The sequence below is a fragment of the Pseudophryne corroboree genome, chromosome 8 (assembly GCF_028390025.1).
Source record: "Pseudophryne corroboree isolate aPseCor3 chromosome 8, aPseCor3.hap2, whole genome shotgun sequence".
NCBI classification, from domain to species: domain Eukaryota; kingdom Metazoa; phylum Chordata; class Amphibia; order Anura; family Myobatrachidae; genus Pseudophryne; species Pseudophryne corroboree.
The window spans coordinates 177,691,480-177,712,382 of record NC_086451.1 but is presented as its reverse complement, the minus strand read 5'-3'; the positions used below and the strand labels follow the sequence as shown (position 1 = coordinate 177,712,382).

At 36.0% G+C, this 20,903-nt stretch overlaps 5 non-coding genes across 5 annotated transcripts; 2 read left to right on the top strand and 3 right to left on the bottom strand.

Annotated features, from left to right (window-relative positions):
- The first annotated feature begins 8,022 nt into the window (after positions 1 to 8,022).
- TRNAS-ACU (transfer RNA serine (anticodon ACU)) lies at positions 8,023 to 8,096 on the top strand. Its single transcript has one exon. It is a non-coding gene; the product is annotated as a tRNA-Ser (tRNA).
- Positions 8,097 to 11,530: 3,434 nt separating this feature from the next.
- Positions 11,531 to 11,604, top strand: TRNAS-ACU (transfer RNA serine (anticodon ACU)). The gene has a single exon. It is a non-coding gene; the product is annotated as a tRNA-Ser (tRNA).
- A 3,303-nt stretch (positions 11,605 to 14,907) lies between these two features.
- On the bottom strand, positions 14,908 to 14,981 carry TRNAS-ACU (transfer RNA serine (anticodon ACU)). Its single transcript has one exon. It is a non-coding gene; the product is annotated as a tRNA-Ser (tRNA).
- A 3,433-nt stretch (positions 14,982 to 18,414) lies between these two features.
- On the bottom strand, positions 18,415 to 18,488 carry TRNAS-ACU (transfer RNA serine (anticodon ACU)). The gene has a single exon. It is a non-coding gene; the product is annotated as a tRNA-Ser (tRNA).
- Positions 18,489 to 19,584: 1,096 nt separating this feature from the next.
- TRNAS-ACU (transfer RNA serine (anticodon ACU)) lies at positions 19,585 to 19,658 on the bottom strand. The gene has a single exon. It is a non-coding gene; the product is annotated as a tRNA-Ser (tRNA).
- Positions 19,659 to 20,903: the final 1,245 nt, after the last annotated feature.

Sequence of the window (20,903 nt, the reverse complement as noted above, 5' to 3'; positions counted from 1 at the left end):
AGTGGATCAGTATTAATACAGTACGTGGATGATCTACTACTGTGTTCTGATTCATTGGAAGCATCACTGAAGGATACGAAACAGCTCCTGTTTCATCTTTCAGACACTGGACACAAGGTTTCCAAAGACAAGTTGCAATTATGCCAAACTAAGGTAAAATATTTGGGACACTGTCTAACACAAGGACTGAGACACCTGACCGCTGATAGAATTCAAGCAATTAGAGACATGACTCTGCCACAAACCCAGCAACAGATCAGAACGTTTTTAGGAATGTGTGGGTATTGCCGTAACTGGATCCCAGGATTTTCCATTCTAGCATTACCTTTGCAGGAGATGGTTTCCTCAAACAAGCCTGATCGGATTTCGCACACAGACGAGTCCGAGATGGCATTTGAGAGACTTAAACAGTGCCTAACGCAGGCACCAGCATTAGGTATGCCAGACTATGGGAAACCCTTTGAGCTGTACGGAACAGAAAGTGCTGGTTGCGCGGCAGGCGTCCTAACCCAAAAACACGGTGATGCCAGCAGGCCAGTAGCATACTATAGCGCTCAACTAGATACGGTAGCGCGATCCCTCCCCACATGCTTGCGAAGCGTTGCTGCGATAGCATTGCTAGTAACGAAAAGCGAAGATGTAGTGCTAGGTCACAACCTCACAATTCATACACCACATGCAGTGTCAGCCTTGCTAAATTCTGCCCAAACCAGACACGTCTCATCAGCGCGGTTTACAAGATGGGAATTGGCACTAATGGCCCCCGTAAACATCACCATAAGGAGATGCAGTGCATTAAATCCTGCAACATATCTCCCAGGTGTGCCTGGACAGGCACAAAGGGTGGAGGATGAGAGTGGTGGGGAAGGAGGATTTAATACAAAGGATGACACACATGATTGTATGGAATATTTTACCCAAAATTTTACCGCAAGGCCTGACATCAGTGACAACCCACTGGAAGATGTAGATCTAACTTTCTACACGGACGGTAGTTGTCACAGACAGTCAGACTCGGGAGACTTGTGTACTGGATACGCAGTCGTAGATGACCAAGGCACCATAGAAGCGGAACCGCTAGGCCCACCTCACTCAGCCCAGGTTGCTGAACTGGTCGCCCTAACCAGAGCATGTGAATTGGCTAAGGGCAAATCAGCCAATATCTACACCGACTCTAGATACGCATTCGGGGTAGTCCATGATTTCGGAGCCCTATGGCGCCTCAGAAATTTCATGACGGCAGCTGGTACACCGGTAGCGCATGCAGCTCACATCAAAAGGCTTCTAACAGCGATACAGGAACCCGACAGAGTGGCTGTTATCAAGTGTAAAGCACACACATATAGCCAGGACCCAGTATCACTTGGTAACAGCCGAGCAGACGAAGCTGCTAAGTTAGCAGCTGGTACCCCCAGACAGACAGACACCACACAACTGATGGTATTTAATACCATCAACACACAGAAGCTGTGTGAAATGCAAAATTTGTGTTCCACACAGGAAAAGGCAGTCTGGAAGGCAAAGGGATATGGCCAGGAGTCCTCAGGACTCTGGACGGATGGACAAGGTAAACCAGTGGCCCCCAGAGCATATCTCCCATGTTTAGCTGAGGCAGCTCACGGGCTGACTCATCAGGGCAAGGAAGGAATGTGCAAGTTGGTAAGAGCATATTGGTGCGCCCCAGGATTTTCATCTCATGCAAGTAAGAGAGCAATGTCATGCCTTACATGCTTGAGAAAGAATATCGGAAAGGCAATACCAACAGAACCATCTCATATCCCACCTACAGGCGGTCCTTTTCAGGTAATACAGATTGACTTTATTCAATTACCCCCTTGTCGAAATTTGAAATATGTACTAGTTTGTATAGATGTGTTCTCAAATTGGGTCGAAGCATTTCCTGCGGCCACAAATACCGCTATGTTCACTGCTAAGAAAATTGTGCAGGAATTTGTATGTAGATATGGTATCCCTAGAATAATTGAAAGTGATAGGGGTACCCATTTTACAGGTGATGTCTTTCAAGGAATGTGTAAGTTGATGGGAATTGATAGCAAGCTGCACACTCCATACCGTCCACAGGCGAGTGCGAAGGTGGAAAGAGTGAACAGCACTATTAAAAATAAACTGAGCAAAGTCATGGCAGAAACAGGATTGACATGGCCAGAAGCTTTACCCATTGTACTATACAGCATGAGAACCACTCCCAGGTCCCCTCTTAATCTGTCTCCCTTTGAAATCTTGTTTGGCCGACAACCGCATGTTATTTATCAGATTTTGGTGATCTTTAAGTAGACAAGTCAAAATTTCAAACCCCCTGTTATGGTGTAGGGTACCTGGCCTTTTCTGATGTAATTAGAGTTAGATTTGATTCAGTGATTTAATAAAAACAGCTAGGAAGCACAATTTAGCAGTGGGTTGCAGAGAAAAAGAAATATGCTGGCAAAAAAAAATCCAATTGAGTGATTAAACAGCTCTTCATTTTCTGGCTTTATTTTTATGCTAACAAATTTGTTCTCTGAAAAGTGTCCACAAAGCCAAGTATTAACACCTTTGTAGGGATGGTTTTTCACCTATTACTAAATTAAACTTGCTTCATTGGAAAGGCAGCAAGATGCATCCTCATTTCAATGTCTACTGAAATAATACAGGTTGACACCAGGAAACATTAACGCCACTGCATCCTTGCTGCTTTCTCATGTAGAAGTCTGTTTAATGTGAAAACAAGGTGATATCTAATTAGCACACAGGTAAGGAATTAAGAAAATCTTTATTTAAGGGTGAAGATGTTTCTCACAAAATCGTTGCCCCAATGCATCATTGAAATTCAAGCTGGAAAGATGATTTTAATATATCACTTGTACATTTTGTATTGCTCTTCTGGTGACAATGAAGTTTGTTTTTGTCAATTACCCTTTTAATAATAGGGTAAAGAAAATTAAGTGGATTTTTTTAAGAAAACTATACTGTCAATATACTATTAAAACAAATTAAAATGGTAAAAGTTATTGTACTTTAAGTAAAAATAAAAGAGCAAAAATATCAACCCCAGTTTTGATTACTTAAATTAACAAAAAAAATGCATATAGCAAAGGATAGTTTCAATCTGCCTACCTCTGGGTTATGGGCCCAGTATGCTTCCATTGTAGTACTCTGCTGCACATGTAAGTGCAAGAGATCCTGAAGCACTCACTCATCATGGGAAAGTACCAATGTGTTTCTTCATTGGTTGATGGAAGAAACATCTTACAAAAACTCTCCAGATTATTGACTTTTTAAAGTTTTTCTAGGAAACGTTTTAGATGAATGCTTATTAGCCTTTGTCAGTATGGACTTTTGCAAAGTGTCTCTGTGGCGCAATCAGTTAGTGTGTATAGCTATTAACAAAAAGGTTGGTGGTTCAATCCCACCCAGGGACGTAATTGACCTTGTTATCAGATTTTGGTGATCTTTAAGTAGACAAGTCAAAATATCAAACCCCCTCTTATGGTGTAGGGTACCTGGCCTTCTCTGATGTAATCAGAGTTAGATTTGATTCAGTGATTTTATAAAAACAGCTAGGAAGCACAATTTAGCAGTGGGTTGCAGAGAAAAAGAAATATGCTGGCAAAAAAATCCAATTGAGTGATTAAACAGCTCTTCATTTTCTGGCTTTATTTTTATGCTAACAAATTTGTTCTCTGAAAAGTGTCCACAAAGCCAAGTCTCTGATTAACACCTTTGTAGGGATGGTTTTTCACCTATTACTAAATTAAACTTGCTTCATTGGAAAGGCAGTAAGATGCATCCTCATTTCAATGTCTACTGAAATAATACAGGTTGACACCAGGAAACATTAACGCCACTGCATCCTTGCTGCTTTCTCATGTAGAAGTCTGTTTAATGTGAAAACAAGGTGATATCTAATTAGCACACAGGTAAGGAATTAAGAAAATCTTTATTTAAGGGTGAAGATGTTTCTCACAAAATCGTTGCCCCAATGCATCATTGAAATTCAAGCTGGAAAGATGATTTTAATATATCACTTGTACATTTTGTATTGCTCTTCTGGTGACAATGTAGTTTGTTTTTGTCAATTACCCTTTTAATAATAGGGTAAAGAAAATTAAGTGGATTTTTTAAAGAAAACTATACTGTCAATATACTATTAAAACAAATTAAAATGGTAAAAGTTATTGTACTTTAAGTAAAAATAAAAGAGCAAAAATATCAATCCCAGTTTTGATTACTTAAATTAACAAAAAAAATGCATATAGCAAAGGATAGTTTCAATCTGCCTACCTCTGGGTTATGGGCCCAGCATGCTTCCATTGCAGTACTCTGCTGCACATGTAAGTGCAAGAGATCCTGAAGCACTCACTCATCATGGGAAAGTACCAATGTGTTTCTTCGTTGGTTGATGGAAGAAACATCTTACAAAAACTCTCCAGATTATTGACTTTTTAAAGTTTTTCTAGGAAACGTTCTAGATGTATGCTTATTAGCCTTTGTCAGTACGCACTTTTTACAAAGTGTCTCTGTGGCGCAATTTGTTAGTGTGTCTGGCTACTAACCAAAAGGTTGGTGGTTCAATCCCACCCAGGGACGTAATTGACCTTGTTATCAGATTTTGGTGATCTTTAAGTAGACAAGTCAAAATTTCAAACCCCCTGTTATGGTGTAGGGTACCTGGCCTTCTCTGATGTAATCAGAGTTAGATTTGATTCAGTGATTTTATAAAAACAGATAGGAAGCACAATTTAGCAGTGGGTTGCAGAGAAAAAGAAATATGCTGGAAAAAAAATCCAATTGAGTGATTAAACAGCTCTTCATTTTCTGGCTTTATTTTTATGCTAACAAATTTGTTCTCTGAAAAGTGTCCACAAAGCAAAGTCTCTGATTAACACCTTTGTAGGGATGGTTTTTCACCTATTACTAAATTAAACTTGCTTCATTGGAAAGGCAGCAAGATGCATCCTCATTTCAATTTCTACTGAAATAATACAGGTTGACACCAGGAAACATTAACGCCACTGCATCCTTGCTGCTTTCTTATGTGGAAGTCTGTTTAATGTGAAAACAAGGTGATATCTAATTAGCACACAGGTAAGGAATTAAGAAAATCTTTATTTAAGGGTGAAGATGTTTCTCACAAAATCGTTGCCCCAATGCATCATTGAAATTCAAGCTGGAAAGATGATTTTAATATATCACTTGTACATTTTGTATTGCTCTTCTGGTGACAATGTAGTTTGTTTTTGTCAATTACCATTTTAATAATAGGGTAAAGAAAATTAAGTGGATTTTTGAAAGAAAACAATACTGTCAATATACTATTAAAACAAATTAAAATGGTAAAAGTTATTGTACTTTAAGTAAACATAAAATAGCTAACATATCAATCCCAGTTTTGGATTACTTTAATTAACAAAAAAAATGCATATAGCAGAGGATAGTTTCAATCTGCCTACCTCTGGGTTATGGGCCCAGCATGCTTCCATTGCAGTACTCTGCTGCACATGTAAGTGCAAGAGATCCTGAAGCACTCACTCATCATGGGAAAGTACCAATGTGTTTCTTCGTTGGTTGATGGAAGAAACATCTTACAAAAACTCTCCAGATTATTGACTTTTTAAAGTTTTTCTAGGAAACGTTCTAGATGTATGCTTATTAGCCTTTGTCAGTATATATTTTTTGCAAAGTGTCTCTGTGGCGCAATCGGTTAGTGTGTCCAGCTACTAACCAAAAGGTTGGTGGTTCAATCCCACCCAGGGACGTAATTGAACTTGTTATCAGATTTTGGTGATCTTTAAGTAGACAAGTCAAAATTTCAAACCCCCTCTTATGGTGTAGGGTACCTGGCCTTCTCTGATGTAATCAGAGTTAGATTTGATTCAGTGATTTTATAAAAACAGCTAGGAAGCACAATTTAGCAGTGGGTTGCAGAGAAAAAGAAATATGCTGGCAAAAAAAATCCAATTGAGTGATTAAACAGCTCTTCATTTTCTGGCTTTATTTTTATGCTAACAAATTTGTTCTCTGAAAAGTGTCCACAAAGCCAAGTCTCTGATTAACACCTTTGTAGGGATGGTTTTTCACCTATTACTAAATTAAACTTGCTTCATTGGAAAGGCAGTAAGATGCATCCTCATTTCAATGTCTACTGAAATAATACAGGTTGACACCAGGAAACATTAACGCCACTGCATCCTTGCTGCTTTCTCATGTAGAAGTCTGTTTAATGTGAAAACAAGGTGATATCTAATTAGCACACAGGTAAGGAATTAAGAAAATCTTTATTTAAGGGTGAAGATGTTTCTCACAAAATCGTTGCCCCAATGCATCATTGAAATTCAAGCTGGAAAGATGATTTTAATATATCACTTGTACATTTTGTATTGCTCTTCTGGTGACAATGTAGTTTGTTTTTGTCAATTACCCTTTTAATAATAGGGTAAAGAAAATTAAGTGGATTTTTTAAAGAAAACTATACTGTCAATATACTATTAAAACAAATTAAAATGGTAAAAGTTATTGTACTTTAAGTAAAAATAAAAGAGCAAAAATATCAATCCCAGTTTTGATTACTTAAATTAACAAAAAAAAATGCATATAGCAAAGGATAGTTTCAATCTGCCTACCTCTGGATTATGGGCCCAGCATGCTTCCATTGCAGTACTCTGCTGCACATGTAAGTGCAAGAGATCCTGAAGCACTCACTCATCATGGGAAAGTACCAATGTGTTTCTTCGTTGGTTGATGGAAGAAACATCTTACAAAAACTCTCCAGATTATTGACTTTTTAAAGTTTTTCTAGGAAACGTTCTAGATGTATGCTTATTAGCCTTTGTCAGAATATACTTTTTGCAAAGTGTCTCTGTGGCGCAATCGGTTAGTGTGTCTGGCTATAAACCAAAATGTTGGTGGTTCAATCCCACACAGGGACGTAATTGAACTTGTTATCAGATTTTGGTGATCTTTAAGTAGACAAGTCAAAATTTCAAACCCCCTCTAATGGTGTAGGGTACCTGGCCTTCTCTGATGTAATCAGAGTTAGATTTGATTCAGTGATTTTATAAAAACAGCTAGGAAGCACAAATTAGCAGTGGGTTGCAGAGAAAAAGAAATATGCTGGCAAAAAAAATCCAATTGAGTGATTAAACAGCTCTTCATTTTCTGGCTTTATTTTTATGCTAACAAATTTGTTCTCTGAAAAGTGTCCACAAAGCCAAGTCTCTGATTAACACCTTTGTAGGGATGGTTTTTCACCTATTACTAAATTAAACTTGCTTCATTGGAAAGGCAGTAAGATGCATCCTCATTTCAATGTCTACTGAAATAATACAGGTTGACACCAGGAAACATTAACGCCACTGCATCCTTGCTGCTTTCTCATGTAGAAGTCTGTTTAATGTGAAAACAAGGTGATATCTAATTAGCACACAGGTAAGGAATTAAGAAAATCTTTATTTAAGGGTGAAGATGTTTCTCACAAAATCGTTGCCCCAATGCATCATTGAAATTCAAGCTGGAAAGATGATTTTAATATATCACTTGTACATTTTGTATTGCTCTTCTGGTGACAATGTAGTTTGTTTTTGTCAATTACCCTTTTAATAATAGGGTAAAGAAAATTAAGTGGATTTTTTTAAAGAAAACTATACTGTCAATATACTATTAAAACAAATTAAAATGGTAAAAGTTATTGTACTTTAAGTAAAAATAAAAGAGCAAAAATATCAATCCCAGTTTTGATTACTTAAATTAACAAAAAAAATGCATATAGCAAAGGATAGTTTCAATCTGCCTACCTCTGGGTTATGGGCCCAGCATGCTTCCATTGCAGTACTCTGCTGCACATGTAAGTGGAAGAGATCCTGAAGCACTCACTCATCATGGGAAAGTACCAATGTGTTTCTTCGTTGGTTGATGGAAGAAACATCTTACAAAAACTCTCCAGATTATTGACTTTTTAAAGTTTTTCTAGGAAACGTTCTAGATGTATGCTTATTAGCCTTTGTCAGTACGCACTTTTTACAAAGTGTCTCTGTGGCGCAATCGGTTAGTGTGTCTGGCTACTAACCAAAAGGTTGGTGGTTCAATCCCACCCAGGGACGTAATTGACCTTGTTATCAGATTTTGGTGATCTTTAAGTAGACAAGTCAAAATTTCAAACCTCCTGTTATGTTGTAGGGTACCTGGCCTTCTCTGATGTAATCAGAGTTAGATTTGATTCAGTGATTTTATAAAAACAGATAGGAAGCACAATTTAGCAGTGGGTTGCAGAGAAAAAGAAATATGCTGGAAAAAAAATCCAATTGAGTGATTAAACAGCTCTTCATTTTCTGGCTTTATTTTTATGCTAACAAATTTGTTCTCTGAAAAGTGTCCACAAAGCCAAGTCTCTGATTAACACCTTTGTAGGGATGGTTTTTCACCTATTACTAAATTAAACTTGCTTCATTGGAAAGGCAGCAAGATGCATCCTCATTTCAATTTCTACTGAAATAATACAGGTTGACACCAGGAAACATTAACGCCACTGCATCCTTGCTGCTTTCTCATGTGGAAGTCTGTTTAATGTGAAAACAAGGTGATATCTAATTAGCACACAGGTAAGGAATTAAGAAAATCTTTATTTAAGGGTGAAGATGTTTCTCACAAAATCGTTGCCCCAATGCATCATTGAAATTCAAGCTGGAAAGATGATTTTAATATATCACTTGTACATTTTGTATTGCTCTTCTGGTGACAATGTAGTTTGTTTTTGTCAATTACCCTTTTAATAATAGGGTAAAGAAAATTAAGTGGATTTTTTAAAGAAAACTATACTGTCAATATACTATTCAAACAAATTAAAATGGTAAAAGTTATTGTACTTCAAGTAAAAATAAAAGAGCAAAAATATCAATCCCAGTTTTGATTACTTAAATTAACAAAAAAAAATGCATATAGCAAAGGATAGTTTCAATCTGCCTACCTCTGGGTTATGGGCCCAGCATGCTTCCATTGCAGTACTCTGCTGCACATGTAAGTGCAAGAGATCCTGAAGCACTCACTCATCATGGGAAAGTACCAATGTGTTTCTTCGTTGGTGGATGGAAGAAACATCTTACAAAAACTCTCCAGATTATTGACTTTTTAAAGTTTTTCTAGGAAACGTTTTAGATGAATGCTTATTAGCCTTTGTCAGTATGTACTTTTGCAAAGTGTCTCTGTGGTGCAATCAGTTAGTGTGTACGGCTATAAACCAAAAGGTTGGTGGTTCAATCCCACCCAGGGACGTAATTGACCTTGTTATCAGATTTTGGTGATCTTTAAGTAGACAAGTCAAAATTTCAAATCCCCTCTTATGGTGTAGGGTACCTGGCCTTCTCTGATGTAATCAGAGTTAGATTTGATTAAGTGATTTTATAAAAACAGCTAGGAAGCACAATTTAGCAGTGGGTTGCAGAGAAAAAGAAATATGCTGGCAAAAAAATCCAATTGAGTGATTAAACAGCTCTTCATTTTCTGGCTTTATTTTTATGCTAACAAATTTGTTCTCTGAAAAGTGTCCACAAAGCCAAGTCTCTGATGAACACCTTTGTAAGGATGGTTTTTCACCTATTACTAAATTAAACTTGCTTAATTGGAAAGGCAGCAAGATGCATCCTCATTTCAATGTCTACTGAAATAATACAGGTTGACACCAGGAAACATTAACGCCAATGCATCCTTGCTGCTTTCTCATGTGGAAGTCTGTTTAATGTGAAAACAAGGTGATATCTAATTAGCACACAGGTAAGGAATTAAGAAAATCTTTATTTAAGGGTGAAGATGTTTCTCACAAAATCGTTGCCCCAATGCATCATTGAAATTCAAGCTGGAAAGATGATTTTAATATATCACTTGTACATTTTGTATTGCTCTTCTGGTGACAATGTAGTTTGTTTTTGTCAATTACCATTTTAATAATAGGGTAAAGAAAATTAAGTGGATTTTTGAAAGAAAACAATACTGTCAATATACTATTAAAACAAATTAAAATGGTAAAAGTTATTGTACTTTAAGTAAACATAAAATAGCTAACATATCAATCCCAGTTTTGGATTACTTTAATTAACAAAAAAAATGCATATAGCAGAGGATAGTTTCAATCTGCCTACCTCTGGGTTATGGGCCCAGCATGCTTCCATTGCAGTACTCTGCTGCACATGTAAGTGCAAGAGATCCTGAAGCACTCACTCATCATGGGAAAGTACCAATGTGTTTCTTCGTTGGTTGATGGAAGAAACATCTTACAAAAACTCTCCAGATTATTGACTTTTTAAAGTTTTTCTAGGAAACGTTCTAGATGTATGCTTATTAGCCTTTGTCAGTATATATTTTTTGCAAAGTGTCTCTGTGGCGCAATCGGTTAGTGTGTCCAGCTACTAACCAAAAGGTTGGTGGTTCAATCCCACCCAGGGACGTAATTGAACTTGTTATCAGATTTTGGTGATTTTTAAGTAGACAAGTCAAAATTTCAAACCCCCTCTTATGGTGTAGGGTACCTGGCCTTCTCTGATGTAATCAGAGTTAGATTTGATTCAGTGATTTTATAAAAACAGCTAGGAAGCACAATTTAGCAGTGGGTTGCAGAGAAAAAGAAATATGCTGGCAAAAAAAATCCAATTGAGTGATTAAACAGCTCTTCATTTTCTGGCTTTATTTTTATGCTAACAAATTTGTTCTCTGAAAAGTGTCCACAAAGCCAAGTCTCTGATTAACACCTTTGTAGGGATGGTTTTTCACCTATTACTAAATTAAACTTGCTTCATTGGAAAGGCAGTAAGATGCATCCTCATTTCAATGTCTACTGAAATAATACAGGTTGACACCAGGAAACATTAACGCCACTGCATCCTTGCTGCTTTCTCATGTAGAAGTCTGTTTAATGTGAAAACAAGGTGATATCTAATTAGCACACAGGTAAGGAATTAAGAAAATCTTTATTTAAGGGTGAAGATGTTTCTCACAAAATCGTTGCCCCATTGCATCATTGAAATTCAAGCTGGAAAGATGATTTTAATATATCACTTGTACATTTTGTATTGCTCTTCTGGTGACAATGTAGTTTGTTTTTGTCAATTACCCTTTTAATAATAGGGTAAAGAAAATTAAGTGGATTTTTTAAAGAAAACTATACTGTCAATATACTATTAAAACAAATAAAAATGGTAAAAGTTATTGTACTTTAAGTAAAAATAAAAGAGCAAAAATATCAATCCCAGTTTTGATTACTTAAATTAACAAAAAAAAAATGCATATAGCAAAGGATAGTTTCAATCTGCCTACCTCTGGGTTATGGGCCCAGCATGCTTCCATTGCAGTACTCTGCTGCACATGTAAGTGCAAGAGATCCTGAAGCACTCACTCATCATGGGAAAGTACCAATGTGTTTCTTCGTTGGTTGATGGAAGAAACATCTTACAAAAACTCTCCAGATTATTGAATTTTTAAAGTTTTTCTAGGAAACGTTCTAGATGTATGCTTATTAGCCTTTGTCAGTATATACTTTTTGCAAAGTGTCTCTGTGGCGCAATCGGTTAGTGTGTCCGGCTACTAACCAAAAGGTTGGTGGTTCAATCCCACCCAGGGACGTAATTGAACTTGTTATCAGATTTTGGTGATCTTTAAGTAGACAAGTCAAAATTTCAAACCCCCTCTTATGGTGTAGGGTACCTGGCCTTCTCTGATGTAATCAGAGTTAGATTTGATTCAGTGATTTTATAAAAACAGCTAGGAAGCACAATTTAGCAGTGGGTTGCAGAGAAAAAGAAATATGCTGGCAAAAAAAATCCAATTGAGTGATTAAACAGCTCTTCATTTTCTGGCTATATTTTTATGCTAACAAATTTGTTCTCTGAAAAGTGTCCACAAAGCCAAGTCTCTGATTAACACCTTTGTAGGGATGGTTTTTCACCTATTACTAAATTAAACTTGCTTCATTGGAAAGGCAGTAAGATGCATCCTCATTTCAATGTCTACTGAAATAATACAGGTTGACACCAGGAAACATTAACGCCACTGCATCCTTGCTGCTTTCTCATGTAGAAGTCTGTTTAATGTGAAAACAAGGTGATATCTAATTAGCACACAGGTAAGGAATTAAGAAAATCTTTATTTAAGGGTGAAGATGTTTCTCACAAAATCGTTGCCCCAATGCATCATTGAAATTCAAGCTGGAAAGATGATTTTAATATATCACTTGTACATTTTGTATTGCTCTTCTGGTGACAATGTAGTTTGTTTTTGTCAATTACCCTTTTAATAATAGGGTAAAGAAAATTAAGTGGATTTTCTTTACCCTATTATTAAATGCAGTGGCGTAAAAATAAAGCCAGAAAATGAAGAGCTGTTTAATCACTCAATTGGATTTTTTTGCCAGCATATTTCTTTTTCTCTGCAACCCACTGCTAAATTGTGCTTCCTAGCTGTTTTTATAAAATCACTGAATCAAATCTAACTCTGATTACATCAGAGAAGGCCAGGTACCCTACACCATAAGAGGGGGTTTGAAATTTTGACTTGTCTGCTTAAAGATCACCAAAATCTGATAACAAGGTCAATTACGTCCCTGGGTGGGATTGAACCACCAATCTTTTGGTTAATAGCCATACACACTAACTGTTTGCGCCACAGAGACACTTCGCGAAAGTCCCTACTGACAAAGGCTAATAAGCATTCATCTAAAACGTTTCCTAGAAAAACTTTAAAAAGTCAATAATCTGGAGAGTTTTTGTAAGATGTTTCTTCCATCAACCAACGAAGACACACATTGGTACTTTCCCATGATGAGTGAGTGCTTCAGGATCTATTGCACTTACATGTGCAGCAGAGTACAGCAATGGAAGCATGCTGGGCACATAACCCAGAGGTAGGCAGATTGAAACTATCCTCTGCTATATGCATTTTTTTTGTTAATTAAAGTAATCCAAAACTGGGATTGATATGTTGGCTCTTTTATTTTTACTTACAGTACAATAACTTTTACCATTTTAATTTGTTTTAATAGTATATAGACAGTATTGTTTTCTTTCAAAAATCCACTTAATTTTCTTTACCCTATTATTAAAATGGTAATTGACAAAAACAAACTACATTGTCACCAGAAGAGCAATACAAAATGTACAAGTGATATATTAAAATCATCTTTCCAGCTTGAATTTCAATGATGCATTGGGGCAACGATTTTGTGAGAAACATTTTCACCCTTAAATAAAGATTTTCTTAATTCCTTACCTGTGTGCTAATTAGATATCACCTTGTTTTCACATTAAACAGACTTCCACATGAGAAAGCAGCAAGGATGCAGTGGCGTTAATGTTTCCTGGTGTCAACCTGTATTATTTCAGTAGAAATTGAAATGAGGATGCATCTTGCTGCCTTTCCAATGAAGCAAGTTTAATTTAGTAATAGGTTAAAAACCATCCTTACAAAGGTGTTAATCAGAGACTTGGCTTTGTGGACACTTTTCAGAGAACAAATTTGTTAGCATAAAAATAAAGCCAGAAAATGAAGAGCTGTTTAATCACTCAATTGGATTTTTTTTGCCAGCATATTTCTTTTTCTCTGCAACCCACTGCTAAATTGTGCTTCCTAGCTGTTTTTATAAAATCAATGAATCAAATCTAACTACATCAGAGAAGGCCAGGTACCCTACACCATAAGAGGGGGTTTGAAATTTTGACTTGTCTACTTAAAAATCACCAAAATCTGATAACAAGGTCAATTACGTCCCTGGGTGAGATTGAACCACCAACCTTTTGGTTAATAGCCATACACACTAACTGATTGCGCCACAGAGACACTTTGCAAAACTCCATACTGACAAAGGCTAATAAGCATTCATCTAAAACGTTTCCTTGAAAAACTTTAAAAAGTCAATAATCTGGAGAGTTTTTGTAAGATGTTTCTTCCATCAACCAACGAAGAAACACATTGGTACTTTCCCATGATGACTGAGTGCTTCAGGATCTCTTGCACTTACATGTGCAGCAGAGTACAGCAATGGAAGCATGCTGGGCCCATAACCCAGCGGTAGGCAGATTGAAACTATCCTATGCTATATGCATTTTTTTTGTTAATTTAAGTAATCAAAACTGGGATTGATATTTTTGCTCTTTTATTTTTACTTGAAGTACAATAACTTTTACCATTTTAATTTGTTTGAATAGTATATTGACAGTATAGTTTTCTTTAAAAAATCCACTTAATTTTCTTTACCCTATTATTAAAAGGGTAATTGACAAAAACAAACTACATTGTCACCAGAAGAGCAATACAAAATGTACAAGTGATATATTAAAATCATCTTTCCAGCTTGAATTTCAATGATGCATTGGGGCAACGATTTTGTGAGAAACATCTTCACCCTTAAATAAAGATTTTCTTAATTCCTTACCTGTGTGCTAATTAGATATCACCTTGTTTTCACATTAAACAGACTTCCACATGAGAAAGCAGCAAGGATGCAGTGACGTTAATGTTTCCTGGTGTCAACCTGTATTATTTCAGTAGAAATTGAAATGAGGATGCATCTTGCTGCCTTTCCAATGAAGCAAGTTTAATTTAGTAATAGGTGAAAAACCATCCCTACAAAGGTGTTAATCAGAGACTTGGCTTTGTGGACACTTTTCAGAGAACAAATTTGTTAGCATAAAAATAAAGCCAGAAAATGAAGAGCTGTTTAATCACTCAATTGGATTTTTTTTTGCCAGCATATTTCTTTTTCTCTGCAACCCACTGCTAAATTGTGCTTCCTATCTGTTTTTATAAAATCACTGAATCAAATCTAACTCTGATTACATCAGAGAAGGCCAGGTACCCTACACCATAACAGGGGGTTTGAAATTTTGACTTGTCTACTTAAAGATCACCAAAATCTGATAACAAGGTCAATTACGTCCCTGGATGGGATTGAACCACCAACCTTTTGGTTAGTAGCCAGACACACTAACCGATTGCGCCACAGAGACACTTTGTAAAAATTACATACTGAAAAAGGCTAATAAGCATACATCTAGAACGTTTCCTAGAAAAACTTTAAAAAGTCAATAATCTGGAGAGTTTTTGTAAAATGTTTCTTCCATCAACCAACGAAGAAACACATTGGTACTTTCCCATGATGAGTGAGTGCTTCAGGATCTCTTGCACTTACATGTGCAGCAGAGTACTGCAATGGAAGCATGCTGGGCCCATAACCCAGAGGTAGGCAGATTGAAACTATCCTTTGCTATATGCATTTTTTTTGTTAATTTAAGTAATCAAAACTGGGATTGATATTTTTGCTCTTTTATTTTTACTTGAAGTACAATAACTTTTACCATTTTAATTTGTTTGAATAGTATATTGACAGTATAGTTTTCTTTAAAAAATCCACTTAATTTTCTTTACCCTATTATTAAAAGGGTAATTGACAAAAACAAACTACATTGTCACCAGAAGAGCAATACAAAATGTACAAGTGATATATTAAAATCATCTTTCCAGCTTGAATTTCAATGATGCATTGGGGCAACGATTTTGTGAGAAACATCTTCACCCTTAAATAAAGATTTTCTTAATTCCTTACCTGTGTGCTAATTAGATATCACCTTGTTTTCACATTAAACAGACTTCTACATGAGAAAGCAGCAAGGATGCAGTGGCGTTAATGTTTTCTGGTGTCAACCTGTATTATTTCAGTAGACATTGAAATGAGGATGCATCTTGCTGCCTTTCCAATGAAGCAAGTTTAATTTAGTAATAGGTGAAAAACCATCCCTACAAAGGTGTTAATCAGAGACTTGGCTTTGTGGACACTTCTCAGAGAACAAATTTGTTAGCATAAAAATAAAGGCAGAAAATGAAGAGCTGTTTTATCACTCAATTGGATTTTTTTTGCCAGCATATTTCTTTTTCTCTGCAACCCACTGCTAAATTGTGCTTCCTAGCTGTTTTTATAAAATCAATTAATCAAATCTAACTCTGATTACATCAGAGAAGGCCAGGTACCCTACACCAGAACAGGGGGTTTGAAATTTTGACTTGTCTACTTAAAGATCACCAAAATCTGATAACAAGGTCAATTACGTCCCTGGTTGGGATTGAACCACCAACCATTTGGTTAGTAGCCGGACACACTAACCGATTGCGCCACAGAGACACTTTGCAAAAAGCACATACTGACAAAGGCTAATAAACATACATCTAGAACGTTTCCTAGAAAAACTTTAAAAAGTCAATAATCTGGAGAGTTTTTGTAAGATGTTTCTTCCATCAACCAACGAAGAAACACATTGGTACTTTCCCATGATGACTGAGTGCTTCAGGATCTCTTGCACTTACATGTGCAGCAGAGTACTGCAATGGAAGCATGCTGGGCCCATAACCCAGAGGTAGGCAGATTGAAACTATCCTTTGCTATATGCATTTTTTTTTGTTAATTTAAGTAATCAAAACTGGGATTGATATTTTGGCTCTTTTATTTTTACTTAAAGTACAATAACTTTTACCATTTTAATTTGTTTTAATAGTATATTGACAGTATAGTTTTCTTTAAAAAATCCACTTAATTTTCTTTACCCTATTATTAAAATGGTAATTGACAAAAACAAACTACATTGTCACCAGAAGAGCAATACAAAATGTACAAGTGATATATTAAAATCATCTTTCCAGCTTGAATTTCAATGATGCATTGGGGCAACGATTTTGTGAGAAACATCTTCACCCTTAAATAAAGATTTTCTTAATTCCTTACCTGTGTGCTAATTAGATATCACCTTGTTTTCACATTAAACAGACTTCCACATGAGAAAGCAGCAAGGATGCTGTGGCGTTAATGTTTCCTGGTGTCAACCCGTATTATTTCAGTAGACATTGAAATGAGGATGCATCTTGCTGCCTTTCCAATGAAGCAAATTTAATTTAGTAATAGGTGAAAAACCATCCCTACAAAGGTGTTAATCAGAGACTTGGCTTTGTGGACACTTTTCAGAGAACAAATTTGTTAGTATAAAAATAAAGCCAGAAAATTAAGAGCTGTTTAATCACTCAATTGGATTTTTTTGCCAGCATATTTCTTTTTCTCTGCAACCCACTGCTAAATTGTGCTTCCTAGCTGTTTTTATAAAATCACTGAATCAAATCTAACTCTGATTACATCAGAGAAGGCCAGGTACCCTACACCATAAGAGGGGGTTTGAAATTTTGACTTGTCTACTTAAAGATCACCAAAATCTGATAACAAGGTCAATTACGTCCCTGGGTGGGATTGAACCACCAACCTTTTGGTTTATAGCCGTACACACTAACTGATTGCGCCACAGAGACACTTTGCTAAAGTACATACTGACAAAGGCTAATAAGCATTCATCTAAAACGTTTCCTAGAAAAACTTTAAAAAGTCAATAATCTGGAGAGTTTTTGTAAGATGTTTCTTCCATCCACCAACGAAGAAACACATTGGTACTTTCCCATGATGAGTGAGTGCTTCAGGATCTCTTGCACTTACATGTGCAGCAGAGTACTGCAATGGAAGCATGCTGGGCCCATAACCCAGAGGTAGGCAGATTAAAACTATCCTCTGCTATATGCATTTTTTTTGTTAATTAAAGTAATCCAAAACTGGGATTGATATTTTTGCTCTTTTATTTTTCATTAAAGTACAATAACTTTTACCATTTTAATTTGTTTTAATAGTATATTGAAAGTATTGTTTTCTTTTAAAAATCCACTTAATTTTCTTTACCCTATTATTAAAATGGTAATTGACAAAAACAAACTACATTGTCACCAGAAGAGCAATACAAAATGTACAAGTGATATATTAAAATCATCTTTCCAGCTTGAATTTCAATGATGCATTGGGGCAACGATTTTGTGAGAAACATTTTCACCCTTAAATAAAGATTTTCTTAATTCCTTACCTGTGTGCTAATTAGATATCACCTTGTTTTCACATTAAACAGACTTCCACATGAGAAAGCAGCAAGGATGCAGTGGCGTTAATGTTTCCTGGTGTCAACCTGTATTATTTCAGTAGAAATTGAAATGAGGATGCCTCTTGCTGCCTTTCCAATGAAGCAAGTTTAATTTAGTAATAGGTGAAAAACCATCCCTACAAAGGTGTTAATCAGAGACTTGGCTTTGTGGACACTTTTCAGAGAACAAATTTGTTAGCATAAAAATAAAGCCAGAAAATGAAGAGCTGTTTAATCACTCAATTGGATTTTTTTTGCCAGCATATTTCTTTTTCTCTGCAACCCACTGCTAAATTGTGCTTCCTATCTGTTTTTATAAAATCACTGAATCAAATCTAACTCTGATTACATCAGAGAAGGCCAGGTACCCTACACCATAACAGGGGGTTTGAAATTTTGACTTGTCTACTTAAAGATCACCAAAATCTGATAACAAGGTCAATTACGTCCCTGGGTGGGATTAAACCACCAACCTTTTGGTTAGTAGCCAGACACACTAACCGATTGCGCCACAGAGACACTTTGTAAAAATTACATACTGACAAAGGCTAATAAGCATACATCTAGAACGTTTCCTAGAAAAACTTTAAAAAGTCAATAATCTGGAGAGTTTTTGTAAGATGTTTCATCCATCAACCAACGAAGAAACACATTGGTACTTTCCCATGATGAGTGAGTGCTTCAGGATCTCTTGCACTTACATGTGCAGCAGAGTACTGCAATGGAAGCATGCTGGGCCCATAACCCAGAGGTAGGCAGATTGAAACTATCCTTTGCTATATGCATTTTTTTTTGTTAATTTAAGTAATCAAAACTGGGATTGATATTTTTGCTCTTTTATTTTTACTTAAAGTACAATAACTTTTACCATTTTAATTTGTTTTAATAGTATATTGACAGTATAGTTTTCTTTAAAAAATCCACTTAATTTTCTTTACCCTATTATTAAAAGGGTAATTGACAAAAACAAACTACATTGTCACCAGAAGAGCAATACAAAATGTACAAGTGATATATTAAAATCATCTTTCCAGCTTGAATTTCAATGATGCATTGGGGCAACGATTTTGTGAGAAACATCTTCACCCTTAAATAAAGATTTTCTTAATTCCTTACCTGTGTGCTAATTAGATATCACCTTGTTTTCACATTAAACAGACTTCTACATGAGAAAGCAGCAAGGATGCAGTGGCGTTAATGTTTCCTGGTGTCAACCTGTATTATTTCAGTAGACATTGAAATGAGGATGCATCTTGCTGCCTTTCCAATGAAGCAAGTTTAATTTAGTAATAGGTGAAAAACCATCCCTACAAAGGTGTTAATCAGAGACTTGGCTTTGTGGACACTTTTCAGAGAACAAATTTGTTAGCATAAAAATAAAGCCAGAAAATGAAGAGCTGTTTAATCACTCAATTGGATTTTTTTTGCCAGCATATTTCTTTTTCTCTGCAACCCACTGCTAAATTGTGCTTCCTAGCTGTTTTTATAAAATCAATGAATCAAATCTAACTCTGATTACATCAGAGCAGGCGAGGTACCCTACACCAGAACAGGGGGTTTGAAATTTTGACTTGTCTACTTAAAGATCACCAAAATCTGATAACAAGGTCAATTACGTCCCTGGGTGGGATTGAACCACCAACCATTTGGTTAGTAGCCAGACACACTAACCGATTGCGCCACAGAGACACTTTGCAAAAAGTACATACTGACAAAGGCTAATAAGCATACATCTAGAACGTTTCCTAGAAAAACTTTAAAAAGTCAATAATCTGGAGAGTTTTTGTAAGATGTTTCTTCCATCAACCAACGAAGAAACACATTGGTACTTTCCCATGATGACTGAGTGCTTCAGGATCTCTTGCACTTACATGTGCAGCAGAGTACTGCAATGGAAGCATGCTGGGCCCATAACCCAGAGGTAGGCAGATTGAAACTATCCTTTGCTATATGCATTTTTTTTTGTTAATTAAAGTAATCAAAACTGGGATTGATATTTTTGCTCTTTTATTTTTACTTAAAGTACAATAACTTTTACCATTTTAATTTGTTTTAATAGTATATTGACAGTATAGTTTTCTTTCAAAAATCCACTTAATTTTCTTTACCCTATTATTAAAAGGGTAATTGACAAAAACAAACTACATTGTCACCAGAAGAGCAATACAAAATGTACAAGTGATATATTAAAATCATCTTTCCAGCTTGAATTTCAATGATGCATTGGGGCAACGATTTTGTGAGAAACATCTTCACCCTTAAATAAAGATTTTCTTAATTCCTTACCTGTGTGCTAATTAGATATCACCTTGTTTTCACATTAAACAGACTTCCACATGAGAAAGCAGCAAGGATGCAGTGGCGTTAATGTTTCCTGGTGTCAAATCGTATTATTTCAGTAGACATTGAAATGAGGATGCATCTTGCTGCCTTTCCAATGAAGCAAATTTAATTTAGTAATAGGTGAAAAACCATCCCTACAAAGGTGTTAATCAGAGACTTGGCTTTGTGGACACTTTTCAGAGAACAAATTTGTTAGCATAAAAATAAAGCCAGAAAATGAAGAGCTGTTTAATCACTCAATTGGATTTTTTTGCCAGCATATTTCTTTTTCTCTGCAACCCACTGCTAAATTGTGCTTCCTAGCTGTTTTTATAAAATCACTGAATCAAATCTAACTCTGATTACATCAGAGAAGGCCAGGTACCCTACACCATAAGATGAGGTTTGAAATTTTGACTTGTCTACTTAAAGATCACCAAAATCTGACAACAAGGTCAATTACGTCCTTGGGTGGGATTGAACCACCAACCTTTTGGTTTATAGCCGTACACACTAACTGATTGCACCACAGAGACACTTTGCAAAAGTACATACTGACAAAGGCTAATAAGCATTCATCTAAAACGTTTCCTAGAAAAACTTTAAAAAGTC